General features: G+C 46.2%; 1 protein-coding gene across 1 annotated transcript in view; it reads left to right on the top strand.

Moving 5' to 3' along the window:
• LOC144123610 (oxytocin receptor-like) overlaps positions 1-20,662 on the top strand; it is a 34,126-nt gene that overhangs the window by 413 nt on the left and 13,051 nt on the right. The gene's annotated exons all lie outside the window — the stretch shown is intronic.

Genomic DNA, 20,662 nt, shown 5'->3' with positions numbered 1-20,662 from the left:
AGAACAAAGGAATAAGGAGGTGCCGTAGTGGAGGGCTCCGGAATAATTTCGACCACCTGGGGATCTTTAACGTGCACTGACATCGCACAGCGCACGGGCGCCTTAGCGTTTTTCCTCCATAAAAACGCAGCCGCCGCGACACCGTCGCCTCTGTTTTGTATCCAGTGTGGGGAAGAGCGTGTGCAAAAATTTGTAGTCTTGACAGGCGACAGAGGCAGATAGAAACGAGACGCTTCGTAGAAACATGTCAGGTTAACGGAAACCCGTTCTTAACGCCTTTAATAATAATTGGTTTTTGGGGAAAGGAAAGGCGCAGTATCTGTCTCATATATCGTTGGACACCTGAACCGCGCCGTAAGGGAAGGGATAAAGGAGGTAGTGAAAGAAGAAAGGAAGTGGTGCCGTTGTGGAGGGCTCCGGAGTAATTTCGACCACCTGGGGATCTTTAACGTGCACTGACATCGCACAGCACACGGGCGCCCTAGCGTTTTTCCTCCAACAGACAAGGAATTTTAGAGAAATTTGAGCATCTTTTCTTGATAGCATTACAGGACTATACGTCAAGTAAACGTGAATTTAAAAAGAATACTGCATTCAAAAAATCCACTTCCTTTTCTGTAATTTCTATGCGAACAATTGAAAACTGTCTGCGCAGACCAGGGAAGCTTTAATGCTTAGCTCCGTTTAAGCGTGTCGAATTATCTCCCACTACTAGTTCATTCGGTGCTTCCCGTTCTTTTTCGTTACATCTTTGGGAGTTTCTAGGAGTGCCGCTGTATACGAAGCAGCCTTGCTATCGATACCAGCTTCACGTGTGCTGATTCTGCACTTTTGAGCCGCCAAACAAAGGAACGGCCATCTGCTTGGTCATTTTAATTTGTACCATTTTAGAGGAGAAAAGTTGCGGCCTCTCGAGCTTCTAAAATGTGCGTCCTCATTATTCTCTCATTTCGGCCTAATGGTCAAATCGTGAAATTCTGCCAGTATATTAATTTGTTATTCTCATTCATGCATTGGCTTTGTATGCTCCCTTTTTGCTTACCTTTTTTGTTTTTTTCTTAAATAAAAAGGGGACGCTCGCAACTAACTAGTAAGTACACGGGGGCCTTTTCCCGTATCTAATTACCATATGACGCACACAAAGCAAGATGAATCAAGCAGCGTAAAAGATAACATAAATTGGTGTTTGGCTCTCTACATTACTCTCTCACGACAACTACGCCCGAGGCAAATTAGGGAGCAGAAGTGCGGTGTAGATATTGGACAAACATATAGCCCCCGTAATTACCCCTATGTCATACTCGGCGCGCTTCGCGAGCTTGTAGGCATGCACTGTGGAACACGCTGATAAAATAAATCGCATAGCATAGCGCGTTTATTTCATCCTTTCTCTTTCTGGGTTCTTCAATTCCTCCCCTACAAGGACGAAAGTGACGGCTTCATCTTCGCGACTAAGGTGATAAACACTCTTGGTATAGCTCGATCCCGTCGCATCTTCTTATTCAAGCACGCCACTTGCACATCTGGAATGCTAATGCAGTCACTGCGTAGTACGAAAAATGAGAATTTCATCTCCTCCGTAGCACTTGTCAGCGGTGACACCTTTCTGTATTTGCATATTTTTTCTTCAGGATTCTTCAATCGCGGTAATGAACACGATTATGAAGTCAAGGCAAAAAAAAAGAAATAATTGCCTGAAAGAACTGATGTCGTTAGACCGGCGCCTGAATTCCTGCGGGGCACGGAGTAAGAATTCAATTAAGGCAAATTTGACGCTTAAGCAAAAAGAGTCTCCGATTGATAGTTACATTTCTGGTCGGTGCACTTCGCCAAACAAAAATTCACTGAATACTATATAGCATCCTAAGCAGAACTATACATTATTTTCGCAGCACTGAAAATCTGCGTACTCACTAATTGCACGAGGCGCTATTATTTGGGTTCATTCGGGCCGCGTAACATCTTGTGCAACGTTATACTTAAAGCAGGGCGTCAAGCTTCAATAATCAGCCTTGAGTGGCATCTAGCGTATATGCAGAGCGTTCACTCTAGCTGTCTCATTGATATGCAAGCTTCATTGCTGTGGCGAGACGGCGAAACGCACGGCTCACGCAAAGGAATTCCTTGCATTCCGTCGGGCGTTGCCGCAGCCCGAAGGCGTTCATAACGAAGTAAGACGCGCCGCTTTCAGCTTTCACTCCATTCGTTCACGCATAAATTAGGAAATTTAAAAGAGTGGAGCGAATGACGTGTGTGCGAAGTGTGCAGCTGATTTGAAGCAGTGGCCGTGTTTTGCAATCATTGTCTCACTCGACCCCCGGTCGATGAAGCTGCGCAGATTCCCTCTTTCCACTCATAACTGGCAGCGCCCTCGAAGCGCTGGCCACAAATAGAGTTCTTTCATCCTCCTCTTCGCTGTTTTACAGCACTAGCTGTTGTTGTTGACCTCACACAGCGCTAGCTGTTAAGGCGAAGGTTCTCGTGCAAAGCGTGTTTGTCGTCGTCGTCGTCGTCGAACAGCGTGCGTGTGGACATTGCAACTAGCGCTCATTTTCCCCATTACAAGTTTTGCAATTGTCATTTAATTATTTGTTTTTCTCGACAGCACACTCAAATGGCAGAAAAGAACAGACAAAATACAGTAGGGAAGGTCTCAAACTAAGTAGTGCTCGGTCTAACTGACTCCTCACGGTTAGTTATAGCAACGTTGGAAGCTTGGTTGGCTGTGTTTTTTATAGACACAAGGCAAGGCGTCTCGTCTTCCATTGGCGCACCCTAAGATGAACGCGATACGCGACAGCACTCGACGCGCTTCCTGTAACCTCATGTACTCGTTTGAACGAGGGCAGGGCCCCGAATTTACGCAAGTAGAGTTAACAGGAAGGTGCCATTCACGACCAGGACAAAGCCGGCGGAAACTGCACGAGGAACCTGTTTACAATCTTTACACCCATTATTTCTTGTAAGGGGGGTATGAGCTGGGACGGTTTTTTTTTTAAACCCGAGCTCCTACATTTTAGGCAGGCTAGTGAACATCGAAAACTTCAGGCGCTTTATTCCCTTCACCGTTTTCCTCCTCGTTCTCTGCTAGTGCGGCGCTTCATGCGAGCCGGTAGTATTAACGCGATAGCCATAAGGGGCTCGTGTTGCACAAAATCCTCTGTTGTCGTCGGCCTCCTTGACCGTGAGCGAAATGTCCACGAAAAATCTCCAGAGAAGCAACCTAGGAGGCAGGTGGACAACCTAGGTTATATTAACTTGTGGCGGCATCATGACCTGCCCAGCGGACTGTGAGCAAACTGCGCACCGTGACCAGTGGCAGTTAATCTAATGATTTGTCGCAATAAGTCGCTCGGAAACAGCAACCTGGGTCGCACTAGCTCCATCGGTGGCAGCAGCTGCCATAGCAGGACAGTGGTGCATCGCTTAACCGCTGCATCAATGCGCCAGGAGGGGTATGAGGACTCCCAGGGATCTATTAATGTTAAGTAGAGAATGACCAATTCTGCATATATGGGCATAAACCCATTAACGTTATCGTGTCATACCCTTAAGGCGGAGCTTAAGTGTCTCCTCAACTTTTTTCAACAGCCTTTTATCTTCCTCATTCGGTATTCATCTTATCAGATTTGTCTCATGGCAATATTGTACAGCGTGATTTGGGGCACACTTGTTACAGCTGTTTGCGCAACATTATATAGAAGATGTTTTTTTTTTCATTGTAAAAGTAAGGATACTGCAAACACCCAGTTCTGCTTGTTAATAGCCTGAGAACTAGGCGATAAAAGAAATTCGGAATAGATTTCAACCACTGCGATGGTTTCCTCAAGCGCACCCCTATCTCAAGTAGATTGCCGCTTCAATGCTAAGCTCTTCTTGATGTGGATCGCCGTGATCAAGAAATGAAAGAGATAAAAAGGAACGACAGGACGGCAGGAAGAGGTGAATAAGAATGAAAGTTCGTGGAAATACACGGCACTAATTAAAATAATAAAGAGAGAGAGAACATGGACCAAGGCTCTTATAACAAGAATCAATGCTTTTACATTTGAGGACAAAGATCCTCACAATCTGATCCACTTCATCTTCTGAAGAACGCATACTTGAGCAGCCCACAAAAAGCTTCTTCGTTATCAAACGAAAACAAACCGAACTAATACACACTGCCCGGACGCGAATTGTGCAAAACGAAAAACTTACTTAAGCCAGTACATGATGAGTCACATGCGCCAGTGCGGATATAAAACACAGCAATTTTGGCACGTGCAAACGATAGGAAAACGCGTGAGGTTATTGAGGCCTTCACCATGATTTTAAATAAACGTGAATACGTTAGCTCCCCGTCTACTGCGCTCACTCGGAGGGAAGTAGATATTTTGTGCGCTGATACACGGCTGTCATGAGTGTCGCCTAGGCGTGGGCATCTGTTGGGGACGGCCGGGAGCGAAACCTTTGATCGGTTAGTTTGTACGATTTTTTCTTTCATCGCGGCGTGTTTCTGTGGTTTATTGCTTTTTTTTCGTTTATCGTCGGATCTTAGTCACGTGTACTTGTTTTCTTCGTTTCGATCTCTTGATCCTCGGTTGATAGATTGCGCCTAACGTCTGTGTTTGTCTTTAACACGTCTCTGTTTGCCCAAGCAGCTCAGCCTTTGAAATGACGACATTCCAACGAGCCCGATCCCAAACACTCCTTTACAATGTCTAGCTCGAACAAGCCAAAGGCGGCTTCCCACCTTTCGAAGCACACGCCAGTGAGGAAACGGAGTGAAAATTGTGCAAGACCTCAAGTTGCGCAATGCTCAGTATAAAAGGAAAGCGCCGTTTCAACCCCAAGTCGAAAATCATTGCCGTCGGGATTTTTTTCTTTTTTTTCGGTCGTTGTAGTGTTATCTCAGATGGGATCACATTAAAAGCTACCTATATATAGGAACTGTTTAGCATTGGATGAACATATCCCAGATTTATTTAGAGATTTCGGATTAAAGAACGTAGAGAGATGGAAAGAAAATATATGTTGGAGAGAAGGAACATCACTGGCCTCGAAATCTCCAAACTTTCCTCCGTACTTTTTCTTGCTGACCGAGACGGCTATATAGAGTTTCCGTCGGAGAAGGTCGCAAATAGCCGAGAGGCTGGTCGCTCGTAATCTTGGGAAACTTATCGCTCCAATCGAACTCGCCTCCTCTTTACTCTTATGGTTGTTTTATTATTTTTTTGAACCTTTTTTTCTCCCCTGTCGTCGGCTGGCTTTCTCTGTAATGCGCTCATCCCAACATACGAGCCGGACACCGGAACCCCACACGCGTCGTTGAGTTCGCGCTGATTGATTGGCAAAGTAATGCGCTACAGCCGCCTTTTCACACAGAGTGCATTGCACGAATGGGTCGAAGGAGCCATCCTGCCTCGTCTTTACTGCCAAGTTTCCTTACTTCCTTCATTTCCATTTTTGTTCGTGTCTTTCCTTCCTTCTTTCTTTTCCTTCCTTCCATTTCTTTTCTTTTCCTTCCTTCCATGCTTCACTCGCCGTGGTGGCTCAGTGGTTTGGGCGCTCGACTACTGATCCGGAGTTCCCGGGTTCGAACCCGACCGCGGCGGCTGTGTTTTTATGGAGGAAAAACGCTAAGGCGCCCGTGTGCTGTGCGATGTCAGTGCACGTTAAAGATCCCCAGGTGGTCGAAACTATTCCGGAGCCCTCCACTACGGCACCTCTCTCTTCCTTTCTTCTTTCATTCCCTTCCTTATCCCTTCCCTTACGGCGCGGTTCAGGTGTCCAACGATACATGAGACAGATACTGCGCTATTTCCTTTCCTCAAAAAACAAATTATTATTAATATTATTCCATGCTTCCTTCCTTCCTTCCTTCCTTCCTTCCTTCCTTCCTTCCTTCCTTCCTTCCTTCCTTCCTTCCTTCCTTCCTTCCTTCCTTCCTTCCTTCCTTCCGTCCTTCCTTCCTTCCTTCCTTCCCAATTATTTCTTTCTTTCATTTCATTCATTTCCTTATTCCTTTCCTTCCTTTCGTTAATTCCTTTCTTCCTTCTTTCATTTCAGTCCTTCCTTACTTACATACCTGTTTTCCTTCCTTTCCTCCCTGCTTTCTTTCCTTACTTCCGCTTTCTTTCCTTCTTTCTCTCATTCTTTCCTTCCATCGGTCCTCCTTCTCCCACTTTCCTTTCTTGTTTTTTGTTTCCATTTCTCCTTTTTTCTTCTTTGTGTTCTCACTCTCTTCGTTTCTTTCTCTCTCTTCCTTTCTTTCCGGCTTCATTTTTTTCTTCCGTCGCTTATGTCTTGTGTTCTTTTTCTCTTCTTTGCATTCCTCTTGTTTTTCGTCATTGCTTCATTTTCCTCTTAGCTCGTTTTTTTTTTGTTCGCTCGTTTGTTAGTTTATTTATTTGTCGCTCAGTAAGTTTGGAGGTTTGCATGCTATTCAGGCTCTGCAGAGACGCCATAGTCCGCGGCTTCTTACGAAAACAATTCCGCCCTGTATTTGTAGGAAGAAGCAGTTTTCACTTGGGCGCTCTGCAGAAAGCAGATTAAAAAGAAAGAATGAAGAAGCGAAAGAAAGCATGTTTTCTTTGTCCCATGCCTTTACATTGGGGTGTTTGCAGCACGTAGGAAACCTTAGAAGGAAAAATAACCAACTGATATCGGCTCGACAGTCCAAGATGAGAGTTGAGAGCGTCATTGACTGCCTCAGAAATAAACGTCTCGAAGCCTAAGACTAATCTGAGTGCCGTTTGGAGGCTCACGTTAGACTAAGGCGATAATGGAGCGATTTTCCAAGCTGAATAAAAAATCGTCCCGGTGCAATGAGGAACGTTTCTTTTTTTTGTCTTGGTTGGGTGTGTTTGTTTTCTCGTCGCCGTCCTTGAACCGGTTACTAAGCTCGCGTTCTTTTCTTTTCATCCCCAGCTCGTCGTGATTTCTTCCGTCGAGAAAATTACTTTTGAAAGTCAAATAAGGGCCATGCGCAAGAAAACCTCGAGCTTATCCGAGCACATTGTCCTCTGAAGAACATCAAAGTGCAAAAAGTGGGAAACGCATTTGCCTTTCCTTTTTTTTTTCGGCCTACCTCCACATTTATTCCCGCCTCGAAGGCGCACCGGACGACAATAAATTTCTCACTAATGAGCGCACTGTAAAGCTACACATGATGAACTGCGCTTAGCACATTAGGCGCGCATAGAAAAGGATGGTTTGACAAGTCTCCTATAAATGCAAGTTGAGGATGCTTTACTACAAAAATTCATCTTTTCTCTCGCAATATTGCCTACATTGCGCTTTGCGCGAATGTTGCAGCGTTAGTCAGGCGACGGGAATCTGCAAGGAGTTCTGCAATGGCGGAAGCCGAGCGACTTCGACGTGTCGTGACAGCCGGAACGGAAGATGAAGTTTGCAAATACAATCTGCCGTGGCGGCCAACTTGAGAAGGTCAGGCTCATCCTAAGCGTATACGAAAGATTGCTCGGCGAAAAAGTTTCCGCTGGAGGAAGACGCCAGCTTCGTCACTTATCCTCTCGGTAGAAAGCACGTGTGTCGCAGCATCCGAGTACGAGTGCGGTTTTCGAGTTCGCCAGGTGCAAAGAGCCGCTGATGGCGCTCGTGCCTTCACGGAACTGCGCGATGGAGCAGAGCAGAGTTTAACGACGCGTAGGACGGTTCCGCCGGCGAAGTCACCTGCAAGTCACGAATAAGAAACAACAGCTCGGTCGGTACATTAACAGCAACATGGCAGTACCTTGTCCCCGACGACTCTTGGCACCAGAGTGAAGAGACAAGGACAAAGGGCGAACAGACGACGCCTTGAACGCTGCACTTCAACAAGGGTGTCTTGCATAATTTCAAACCATTCCACACGCTAAGCGGGGCCATACTTACCGTGCGTTAGAAACCGACCAGCCATAAAATGCCAAACTAGCATGGACTGGGCGTTGTTGGTATTTCATCTTTGCACTTAATTGTCGTTTGTCCTTGTCTCTTACTTGGCGTAACTTTTATTAGAACCTCCCCGAAATTCATAAACGCATCTAATTTCATTATGTGTTGGAAATGCGATAGAATTAGCAGGTGTTGATGGCTTTACCAGAAGTGACGTCACTTCCGACCTGATGACGTCATTTCCCTCCAGCTCAGAGTTCTTTCGTAAGCGCTTAGCGCTTAGATCTTATTGATAATCTACCTCTTTATTCCGAACAGGGCATAGGTTTACCACGGTGCACATATATTTTTCGGTGAATATAACAAAAACGCTTCTAAAAACTTCAGGGGGCAATTAAGCTCCGCATTAAGAGTATGGCGCAATAGCGTTAATGCGCCCCTTCAGTATCCTGGGGTCCGCTTTGCGTATCACATCACAGAAACTGATACTGTTATTCCTTTCACCATCGCTTAACGCTTAACCTTCTCCTAAAAATACACTGTGATAGCATTAGAGATCTCTCCCGCGCAACTATCCCTCTCTGTCGCTTGGTTGGTGCCTACTAGCCCATATATGCGGAATTTATCATTCTTTACTCTACATTCATAGATCGCTGGGAGCAGTCATACTACTTCTGGCGCAGCGGTGCAGCGGTTAAGCGATGCGCCACTACCGCGGCAGGTGGCTGTTTCAAACGCAGCCACTGGTGGGGTTTGTGAGACCCAAGTTGGTTTTCCTGAGCAACCTCTCGCGACCGATCATTAATTTAACCCGGTAGGCAGGTTGTGATGACGTCATATGGTCACGTGTCCCGGATGGCGGTGATTCACCTGCTTTTTCGCTCAAATCGCGGCCGACGACATCGAAGTTTCTCCAGAACGGGAAACTTAACGCTATTGCGTTTAGATGTCGGCGCACCAAACTTGCACAACACGCGAGGGCTTTTGGAAGTGACTTCAAAGCTGACTTTCACGCCAACTAGTCCTCTTTGAAATTATTCACACTGCCGGAGAGTGTCCCTCAACGCTGAGAAATGGCAGTTTGAGCTCGGTAGGCTATAAAGAGAGCAAATTGATGGATACTGCAAACAGAATGGCATGAAAAAGGCTAGGGGAGGTGTACACATGGTCCTAACTGAAAAGTTCGGACCTGTCGTGCCGGTTACAGCTGTAGTCAGATAGCAAGAGACACGGGACCATTCAATTACAATGCCAGACCTTTTGCTGTCCCAGCGTCAATTGGAGAGCCAACTAGTGCTCATCAAACTTCTGCGCTCGTCGGCCAATGTCATTGGAGTCCTGGATCCAGGACTCCAACCACCAGCTCAGTCAACATCTTTTTATTCTCATTAAAAGCTTTTCCTCCTCCTTTGCGCGTATTTTCCACTCCTGCTGACAGCGAATCAGCGTCTTGCATACCCCAAATACAGAGATCCGCTACCAGCGCTACACACGTGACCAATTAATTTTGCGATATTTTTTATACCCTCAGGAAATCAAGAATTATCCTATTAACTTATATGTATTTGTACCCAGACAGGTTTCCAGGTTCGCTAGCGAAAAGAAATCCAAATGAAGTCTCAGAAGTTGTAGAGTTTAAGCGGAGAAACGGAATTCGTGGAGTTTTGTCATTGCAACGGTCGATTTCTGGGCCGGCGCATTGTCTTGGAGAAAGAACACTTTGAGTCCATCGGAGTCCTTTTTATAGCTATAGCTACACTACGCCACCTCTCCGACCCTTCAGCGTGGCACCGCTTGAGCTCCGTGGCGGCGCCGTTGGCCAGGTGGTCGGTCACGTGGGTTGATCACGTGGCGCGGCTGTTGGTCACGTGAATTGGTCACGTGGTGCGGAGCAGCTGCTGCTGCCAGCGGCGCGGCGCGCAACAGCTGTGCGCATGCGCCGTGTCAAGTGGGACGAAGATGAAAAAGGAACGCGCAGCGAAAGACTGACTTTGCAATTCGACTGAGCATGTTCCACTCGGCCAGCTGTAGCTATCGCATCACTCCAGGTTTAACCAGAGCTAAACACACTGACATTTTTTTTATCTTGTGGTGTGAGGTGTTTGTCGCTGCTAAACGTACTCGATGGCTAAGGTACATTATCTCAAAGCGATGCGTGGCGCTAAAAACCTTTAATTAATAACATTTGGCCTTCAATGTTACAAAAATAGCCTCAAGGTTTTTGTAATAATGTTAATTCATGCAAGAATGCTGTAATTTTGCTTAGCTCTGACGACGGGAGGACCCGTGTTGGTTACTGAGCGTGCCTCTGCATTGAAAGACGCATTTTCTAAGAACTTTTTCTTCTATACTGAAAGTATGCTTGAAGCCGACTGACAGCATAACTTTCTCTGATGTCTCCCATTGCCGTTGATCCTACTAAAGTTATAAAATATATTAATTAATTAAAAGTATCTTCATCATTTCGCCTTGACAATACTAATTCAAAGTTCTTCAAACAAAGCAAACGGTATTCATCCACTTCTTTTTAAAACTTTTAAAGAAATAGCTAGACCAAAGAATTTTGCCGAGGGGCTGAGAAGCCGGGAAAGTGGTTCCTTTGCATAAGTCAGGTAGCAAGTCGCCCCGTTAAGTTATCGAGCCAAATGATTTAACAGTATACCTTGTGAATTATTGAGGCATAAGTTGCATTCGGACATCTATCCTTTCTTCAACTCTTTGATCCTGTTTTGCATCGGTTCAACATGGTTTTCGCCCTTCCTTCTCGTGCGAAATTCAGCTCCTTCATCTCACACACTCTTTGCATGACATTCTTGTTCAGAATCTTCGGGCAGACTGAACGTTTCTGGACTTTTGCAAGGCTTTTGGTAAAGTTCATCATGAGCTATTAATGATTAAACACTCTGCACTGAATCTTGATTCCGCTTTACTGAACTCGCCCGAATAATGTCACGTTATTATATGCTCCTGTCAATAATTTTTTCTTCCTAAAAGAAATCAATATGATTGATTACTTGGATGTTCCAAAAACAGCCGGCAAAATGATATGCACCTCATTTGGACCGCTTTCACGGCTGGTTGTTATCCACTGCTTTGACTCTCATTTCGATTCGAGGGTGGAATAGTAAATTCGTCTCGCTCAAGGTCACAAACTGAAGCACAAGCTCCTGCAGGTTGCGATTAAGTACCACCGTGCACTGCATGCAAATGTCCTTTTGTTTGTGTATTTGGATCCCCGAAAGCAATCGCGGCACCCATCGCGCGTACGCCTTTTTTATGTGCAATTGTTCATGCAGAGTTTCGTATACACTTTCGCTCGTGTTTCCCAGAGAATTGGCAATCTCTCGCACTTTCATTCGATGGACTCCCACCCGTCTGATTCGACGCCTTTCCGCAAACACTATCCAGTGTCCTAGACAAGGAGAACTACATATGCGATGGAAGCAAGTAGAGTAGTCGTTAGTACGCTCGGCAGCGGGACGGAAGAATGGTGGTTGGAATCCCACCGTGAACAAATACTTTTTTTTTTCCTTTTCGAGTTGCTGGATGTAAAGGGCGCAGGAGAGATCCATGGCCGCGAGTATGAGCCAATAAAAGCTTTCGCCTTAATAACCTCTCTTCTATATGTGTGCTGTCAACTCCCTTGGACTGTTTTATCGCTGCCTGAAATCCTTTTTCACTATTTTCTAAGCGCTGACACGCGCGCTTCAAAATTATGTTAGATGTGAAAACCGGAAATTTCTCTTTTGAAAAGTCCAACTCTCCAGTCGTAACTTCACTTCACGAGCTGTAGCGACGTCTCGTAGAAATTTACCAAGCTTATCCAATGACATTCGTGCAATAGGGCGAAAACACAAACCTAACTTGAAGGGGAGACGTTTCCTGTCACCCATGCTTCTTGCGCTGGTCTTAAGCTCGGGAAGCTGTGGGCCAATCCGTCTAACTTAACGCTTGATTTCAGCAGGATAGGTAAGAACCACTGTTCTTATACCACAGACTGACCTGATGCCCAAATTCTTTATAAGCACTTTACCGCTGATGAATCAGCATCTATCCCCGTCATTATGCGTTTCTGCGCAGTAAAAATGACGCAAGACAAGAAATACGTAGGAACATTACTCTGAGCACGGTTACCTCACAGGAAACTGAAGAAGTTTCGACGCAAAGAAAGTCAATAAAAATATTTACCCGATATGGGCCCGAAGTAAATATTAAGTATATAACTGAATAAATAAAACAATAAAAAATGAAGATCAGTGAAGAGGTCATAGATAGGAACGAGGCCTGACTGAGCATAACTGTTGATTTGGCCGGTGGGCAAGTTAGTCTTGGCTGGCTTCTTTATTTTCGAGTTGAAGCGAAGTATTCCTTTCCTGGCTTTACTTTGCAGCCATAGTGAATGGCGAATGGTGGCTTAGGTGAATGAAGGAGTAGCTGCTCCTTTATTTTTAAAATCTACTCCACCTTGGGGGATTCCCCTGAACGCCGCACTAACACCGCTGCCATATCTAATTGATCAAATCGGTGTCACCCTGCCATCTACTTAATGGCCGTCGTGGTTAGCTTATTCGGCAGAGCTGCTGTCTCGGACCAGCGCTGGCCCTGGGTTCAATCACCGGTGCAGGATGAAATTTTCTTGAACTACGAAGTTTCGGTAAAAGCCGCACGGCTGTGCTTGGGTGGATGCTAACAATTAACTAATCTCTTATATCAGATTGTTTATCATAGCGGAGTACTTGAAGCTACGAAACAAAACTTCTGCATCAAAATAAAATGACCAGGAAAGAACGCGGAGATTGACGAGACGAGGCGTCAAGAATGCGGTATGATTTAACGGCAACCGATGTCTGATGAAGGACAAGAAGTACTACTCTACGATAGACAGAAATGCTTGAATGCTCATGTGAAGGATGAGAAAAAGAAACACCCCATTCAATTATCTCACTAATATATTCGCCTAAACTGTCAGAAACTAAACGTGGAGAACATAATAAGTCTCTAATTAAGGGGAAAAACAACAACAACGGGAGTGGCACATGACCGACAAGATTGCAAGCGTTCAAATTGCCAGCACGTTCGCATCTGTTTCAACCCCGAGGAGCGCACTACTACACCAAATAACGGCCAGCACTGCCCCGCCAGACACAAGCGTCGTCTTCGGTGCACTGAAGACCGCGAGAGGCACACTTCAGCAGCGACGTGCCGAGAATCACTACGCGGGCAAAGACGTGATGGGAAATCGAAAGTGCTGCTCATCGCTGGCAAAAGAGCTCCGCCCATCTCTCTTTCGCGGAGCTTAAGTGGCAGCGTTCAATACCAGCACACCAAGGTGTTCGCTTCGCGATAGCAGACTCGGCCAGCTTTGATCTCACTCGCGCTAATTCCAAGGTGGTTGTGCGCTTGCGATCGCAGCGAATTTGGGAGGGCCTAGTGGTGCGAAACTGAACGCAGTCGTCCACGTGATGATCACGTGCAGCTTCTTCCGAAAGCGGGACCATAGCCCGACGAGAGGATAGAATATCCTTTCTACATCCGCCAGCTTACGCCGTTTGTTTAGAAACCACTCTGTGCTAGCAGTAACCACCATCTGTTTTTTCCTGCCTTCTCCATCTCCCTACCCGCCGCGGTGGCTCAGCGGTTAGGGCGCTCGGCTACTGATCCGGAGTTCTCGGGTTCGAACCCGACCGCGGCGGCTGCATTTAGATGGAGACGAAACGCTAAGGTGCCAGTGTGCTGTGCGATGTCAGTGCACGCTAAATATCCCCAGGTGGTCGAAATTATTCTGGAGCCCCCCGCTACGGCACCTCTTTCTTCCTTTCATCTTTCACTCCCTCCTTTATCCCTTCCCTTACGGCGCTTCAGCGGTCTGCCGATATGTGAGGAAGATACTGCGCCAATTCCTTTCCAAAAAATCAATTTTCATTTTTTTTTAAATCTCCCTATGCCCCTTTTTCCTTTCTTCCCCTCCCTACTTTGTCTTCTTTCTTTTCTTTCACTCCTCCTTTGTTCCTGTCTTTCTTTCTTCCTTTCTTCCTCCCTTTCTGTCATTCATTGTCCATTTTTTCTTTTCCCCTTTTTCCTCTCTCTCTATGCCTTCCCATTTCTTCCCCTTTTCTTCGCCATTCCTTCCTCTTTTTCTTTCATTCTCTTTTTTCTCTTTCGTCTTTTGTTTCTTTCTCTCTTCTTTTTTTCTTTCACTCAGAAGGCTCATATTTTTCTCGTTAAATGTTCCTGCCTGGCTCTCAACACTTCCCTGTGAGTTGCAATGTTGAAACTGCGACGGACATGTCCGCACCGACAAGCTTCCCTGAGGCAGGCAAAACATTTGTCAGGGTCGTCGGCGCGAAAGTAATGACGGCGCCTCCTGGCGTGCGAATGCGGGGGCAAATGGTCGCTCCACGGCGTCCTGCTTTCCGGCAGCGAGTGCCTGTATGATAATGCGCGCAATATCTGCGGCTCCCTCGCGTCACGGGCAAACATTGCAGCTCTCCGGGGCACCCGTTTCTGGGGCTTTTTTTTTATCTGCGCTCGCTTTCTTTTGTCTTGCGCACGTGACTTATTATACGCACACCGGTGCTATAAGCAAGGCCGGAACACCGTGGCTGCAGTCTCTCCAATCTCGGGACACCTTCTCTTTCGTGCGACGTTATGAAGCTCACCTTCCATTGTTTTGTCCGGCGCGTTTATGGGAGCAGGTAAAATGTTTGTGGGGGGGGGGGGGGGAGGGGGAGGGGGCTGGTTGCCTGCTCGAAGTAGTGTACGGGGCCATGATGGTTACACAGATGTTTTAACGTACACCGAAACACAATTTGTGATCGATATGTGCATTTCGCAAGAATACAACCTAAGCACAGTGGCTGGGCGCTCTAAAGAGTATTTTTAGTCCATGCTTAAATGGTCAATTTTCCAAGATTAGTTGGGTATTAATGTTTGAAGATAGGTAAAAAGTCTCAAAATAAATATAAGCTATCACGCCCACAGCGTCCCAAACAGCAGCTCTATTCAGATCGCTAAAAAGAAAGCGTTAAAGGTCATGCTTTAGAAAATTATTGTTACTGTCATGAGCGTTTGCTTTAAACATCCCACCCTTGCCTGCACACGTTCACTGCCGACCATGGCACACACCATAATAGCAAAAAAAAAAAAGCCACTGTCGCTATCAGTGCTCGCAGTAGTGGCAGCGGTTTCTGAGTTTCGAGCGGGTCCATGGTTTCGCGTTACTTGTTCAATATTTCGGATACACTCCCTTGGACTCCTCGCAATCCTCATGGACAAAGAAATAAGAGAATTCAGCACTATACGCGTTTTGCGAGCCTGATCTATTGATGCGGGGACAGGACTGCGTCTGCGCAATATGAGGGGCGCTCCTGCCTCTAACCCATCGCGGCCAACGGCGCATGAGCAGCTGGCGCCTCTCGGGAACTACGCAGACGGCAACTCGCGGATGCGGATCGCACTATGCTAAAACTCTTACACTTCCAGCCGCTCAACAAAATGGCATAATAAAGTTCTCCTGTCCGTCCTTTTCATTATGCGCGCCCTCGGGCTTTCCGCATAGTCACCACTTCAGGAGAGGATCTCTCAAACTTAATATTTAATTATGGGGCGCGAGAAAGAAAGAGATAACTTTCTTTTAAAAAACTGCAATTGTAGCAGATGTGGACACAAAAGACAGGACGTAACACTGGCTACTTCATTATAAGGTGCGACGGGCACTGCCACGAGTTTATTAACGTGCGTCTCACGCACTGGTCATAATTTTATGTGGGCATGAAGAAGGACTCGGAAGACCATTACGACGTGTGCAGAGCGTCCTCAGTCGAGAGGATCACGAGATTTGGCGGCGCAACGAGCAAATGAAGAGCCTAACGAGAGAGGAAATAGTGACTTGAAACAAATAAAGAAAAGCCTGTCCCGGGGAACGAAGTCTTCGTAAAGATGTGCTCTCCGTGCAGAGAGATTTGTCCCGCACGATGAACGAGACGGGGAGATGTGTGCCGTAATTAGAAGCAGAGTGCTTCCGAAAAGAGCAACCGGGCACCAAAAAGAGGGGGAAAGGTGAGATGTGGTGCTGATGGAGCTATTTTTTCTTTTTTATTGATGTAGCTTTTTGGTTGCTTTCTACAGCATCTCTGACAGCTCGACGAGCTGTCCTACGTGTGCCCAGACCACACACCCCAGACATGCTCGCTTACATTTTTTATTGCTTGATAAAACCTAAAAATTATGCAGCGGAAGTAGTAATGGCGCCCGTGATTGTTCACTGTCAACCTTCCGCGCTACAACATCGCTCGTTCCCTGTTTTGAACCGACGCATATTTGTATTTTAATCCTTGGGCCGTAATTCGTTGCTCCTCTTTCACTTATTCCATCTTGTGCCTATTAGGGTTTCATCGGCCCTGTCTTTGATACCGAAGTCGACAAATGGAAATGTTCTGGGAGAAATGAGCCTAGAGAAAAATACCAGTTAAACACTTTTTTTTCTCAAAAAATGTGACGTTATTTTTTCGCTGTAGCTTCCAATGAGGGACACACAATTGGACTGAATTTTTATATTTATTTTTTGTTACATTCTGTCTGGAAAATAAGCATTATAAAAGGCAATGATAAACGCCATGACGGTAGTGATAACAGCGATGGGATGTTCAAGGAACGCGAATTTGGGGACGAGTAGCCAGTTTTTATAATTTTCAGAGAAACGACGCAGCCAAATCAGTAACATATATAAATGGAGATGGTAGGGGAAGAAGCAATTTGACGTTTAGTTCACATTATTTAAGCCTAATGCGTGGGGAAGTAAACTGAATTGTTTATGACAAGGACTCGCACTTGCTTAGTGAGCAACAATGATGCAAGGTTGTTGTCGTGTGTCCACAAACGGTTTTAATCCATTATAATGAGCTTGGTTTGAGACGCCTCCTTTTTTATGTCTATGAGGAACGGGAAAGTGTCTCACAGTTTCGTTATTTTTTATTTCCGTTCCTATCTTCGTTTGTAATTTCTGATGTTTCGACAATTTGAAAGCAAAGCCGAAGCGTTTTCTTTCGTTACTGGACTCTCAATTTAGGCGACCTTACATTTCGCAAACTGTGGTCCCCTAACTGACAGATATTGTGGGCGCGCATGCTTTATCCGACATTTTTTGACTCTTTAATATGAAAGACAAAAAAAAAGACGGAAATTGGTAAGGGGAGACCTTCACCGCGGTTCATTCGCATACGGGTCTCGTGAGGGCTCTCCAGTGCTCCTGTTTACATTCAGGCGAAGAAAAACTAACGGCGAAACTTCCTTGTGGCGAAGAGTTGGGAGCTTCACCTGCCCACCCCAAACGAGAAACGCGTGGGCGGCTCTGCCGTCACGCTTTTATTAAGACCACAGCGAGTGGCATCAGGTAACCCGGGCTCGACAGCGCAGCACATAGGCCGTGCGGCCGCATAGCACGCACTCTGTTGTGCGTCGCCACTGCACTTTATTCGAGCGACAGCCACGGGGGCTGTTCGAAGTCTGACAGCGTTAATAAATTAGCTGTGACACTCCGAGAGCGTTCTTTATATCTTTTTGCTTTACTTGCGTGAGAGTGCGACAGAGACTCATTCAGTTTTGTTTGAAAGTTTTCTGCGGTAGTTTAAGTTGTGGGGGCCGCCGCGGTGGCCGAGTGGTTATGGCGCTCGGCTGCTGGCCCGAAAGACGCGGGTTCGATCCCGGCCGCGGCGGTCGAATTTCGATGAAGGCGAAATTCTAGAGGCCCGCATACTGTGTGATGTCAGTGCACGTTAAAGAACCACAGGTGGTCGAAATTTCCGGAGCCCTTCACTACGGCGTCTCTCATAGCCTGAGTCGCCTTGCGACGTTAAACCCACATAAACCATAAACCAGTTTAAGTTGTGTTAGCGGCCAACTGCGCCGTCACGCTTCAGCGAGATCACACAAAGATTGAACGAGGGGTTTAGAGGACGGGTTGAGACCTTGCTTCTTTTGCTCATTTTGACTGTTATCTCTCCCTATCTTTTCTTGCTCTACCTCCTATCTGCCTTTCACGTCCCCATCTTCTTCCTCGTACCTTTTACATCTGCCAGCTGATGCTCTGGCGCCGAATATAGAGAGAGCAGTTTCCCCTGCCGGCACCCGAATTTTCCTTTTTTTTATTTATTTCTACGAACCACTACACACACAAGGTCAAAGCATTTTATTTAGGCAGCAAACAGTTGCCCAGGAGGCAGACTAAAGGCGAATCAATGCCTGACTCAGTGCAGGCCCCTTTTCCCCTCCCCACACACTTCACTCAACAGCACTGATACGTCACTCATCTAAACAACACTTCAGAAATGACAACCGCCAGAAAAGTAACACATCCTGATAAAACCAGTACTAATGCATATCGCTAAAAACACACAGGCACACTGTACCGTGCTAAGCTTATACAGACTTTCAATCTTGCGCTCCAGATTCAAGATTCATCATAAATCTAGCATCAATCAATCAATCAATCGATCGATCGATTAACCAATCAATCAATCAGTCACTCTTTCCTTCGTCCTTTCTTTCTCTCTTTTTAATAATAGGTAGATAGATAAAGAGGCGGAGGGAAAGGCAGGGATGTTAACCAGAAAGGGGTTCCGGTTGGCTACCCTGCACTGGGGAAGAGGGATTAGGGGACTAAAAGGAGGAAGAGAGAAGGGAAAAAAGGCATAACACACACACACACGCCCAACGCTGTCACAATTTGTCACTAAATCCAGTCGCTCTCAAGTAGGCAAAGAGTGCCTTGTATGCCTTGAGGGCAGTCGACTGCTGTGGCCACGGACCGAGGATCCTTTGATAATAATTGGTATTTGGGGAAAGCGAATGGCGCAGTATCTGTCTCATATATTGTTGGACACCTGAACCGCGCCGTAAGCGAAGAAATAAAGCAGGAAGTGAAAGAAGAAAGGAAGAATGAGGTGCCGTAGTGGAGGGCTCCGGAATAATTTCGACCACCTGGGGATCTTTAACGTGCACTGACATCGCACAGCACACGGGCGCCTTAGCGTTTTTCCTCCATAAAAACGCAGCCGCCGTGGTCGGGTTCGAACCCGGGAACTCCGGATCAGTAGCCGAGCGCCCTAACCACTGAGCCACCGCGGCGGGTTCTCTCTTTTTTATGTCCGACTTTTTTGTTCGTTCGCGTGTTTTCTGACGGGCCGGCCGGCACCTGACTGGTTCGATTGTCTACTCTGGAGGGCCTGAAGGGTTATAACGCTTTGCGATTTTTTACAAAAGCCCCTTTTCAAAACTTGAGCGTAGGTATTCGTAAATAATCGTCGCACAATAAACCGGCTAGGCGTATTCTAAACCTGGGCCAAAGCCTGCAACAAAACCGTGCATCCATGGACAGACTCATCAGCGCTTCTGTTGTCAGCCCTGTTTGTAGTGTCCTGTGTGCGCCGGCACGAAGCTCACGGACATCGTAAATGAAAGAGACGTTTTATTATTCTGCGACGCAATGAAGTGAACAGCCTTTGCATGCAAGCGCCTGTTCAAATCAGCAGCTTTGTCGCGGAAGAGTATGAGAAAATAGGAAAAAATTAAAGGGACGACGAGGAAGCCCGACCGCATGGTGTCGTGCGGGGAAGTAATACAATAGACACATCTGGAGCCTGCAATTATTTCACTAATTTAATTCAGCGCTTTGCAAGCACTGTGTCGGCGAGAGCATATGCGGCCCGCTGATGGTGCGCCGCATTATTTTAACTTCTAACAGGATTCATGCGCGCTTTGCTTTGGGGATTTGTTTATTTTGCTTTCCAGCGTCACGGGCGACATAATACATTCGCGAACACGGTTCCTTAGTTTAACGACCCTTTTGTCAAATGTGATAGGGTAAGACATCTCACGACCGTGATCTGGTTATTCGTCCTTACAGTTGTGCTCTGGGCAGTTGTGTTCTGATGTAACATTTACTTCATCTTTGTTTTATAGCATTTCAAGGAGTCTGTTCTGTGCCTACGTTATTTATTGGTCGTAAAGTCACCGAGGCAGTAAATTCCGCCTCATAAAGCCGCTTACTACGCAGTGAGAACGCAGCGGAAGCCCTTATTCACTTCAGCCGACTCGCAGAAAACATGCTTTCTTTATTTACTTACATGAACAATAAAGAAGAGTTTATTGGCCAGTGGTGGAAGCCGCTACCAGGCACTCCTTCGCCTTAAGTGTATGATGCGACAGCGTTACTGGGTCGACTGTATGAGGCCCACAGCTCAGACAGAAGCCCAAATACAAACACCAGCAGCGTTAATAGTGAACACTGCAAACCACGAGAGGGCTTTAGTGGAAAATACGTTATCACACAGTTGAGAATATGCATAGCTGGACTTCCCGGCTTAGCGCATAAATAAGCGAAACCTGTTCTAGTTTCTACTTAGCCATGTAGCTCTGCATTTGGCCATGGAAGCTGCATCCCGACCCTTAAAAGAAAGCCTAGCCATGTTCATGTGAATAAGAGAAACGGCAGGTTGACAGGTTGCCACCTGCCATCTATGGCAGGTATTCAATTCAAATTGAAATTATTTGAATTTATGTATCTTAAATGAAATTTCATCTTTAAGTTAAATTAAATTAATTCACCAAGTAATTATGCTCTTACTGTAAAAGCTTTTTCTCTAAAAGAAAAGGGTTCAGCACGCTGCTCTGCGACACCACGTACATGACGCTATGTTCCATGCGTTTCCTTCACGCGTGTGCACGAATAGTTGTCTCTCACTTAAAAAGTGATAAGTCTAGCGTAGCGGTCTTCCACTCGCGCCAT

This window comes from Amblyomma americanum, chromosome 3 (assembly GCF_052857255.1).
Source record: "Amblyomma americanum isolate KBUSLIRL-KWMA chromosome 3, ASM5285725v1, whole genome shotgun sequence".
Taxonomy (NCBI): domain Eukaryota; kingdom Metazoa; phylum Arthropoda; class Arachnida; order Ixodida; family Ixodidae; genus Amblyomma; species Amblyomma americanum.
The sequence above is the reverse complement of the archived record's forward strand: the minus strand, read 5'-3'. Positions and strand labels throughout refer to the sequence as shown.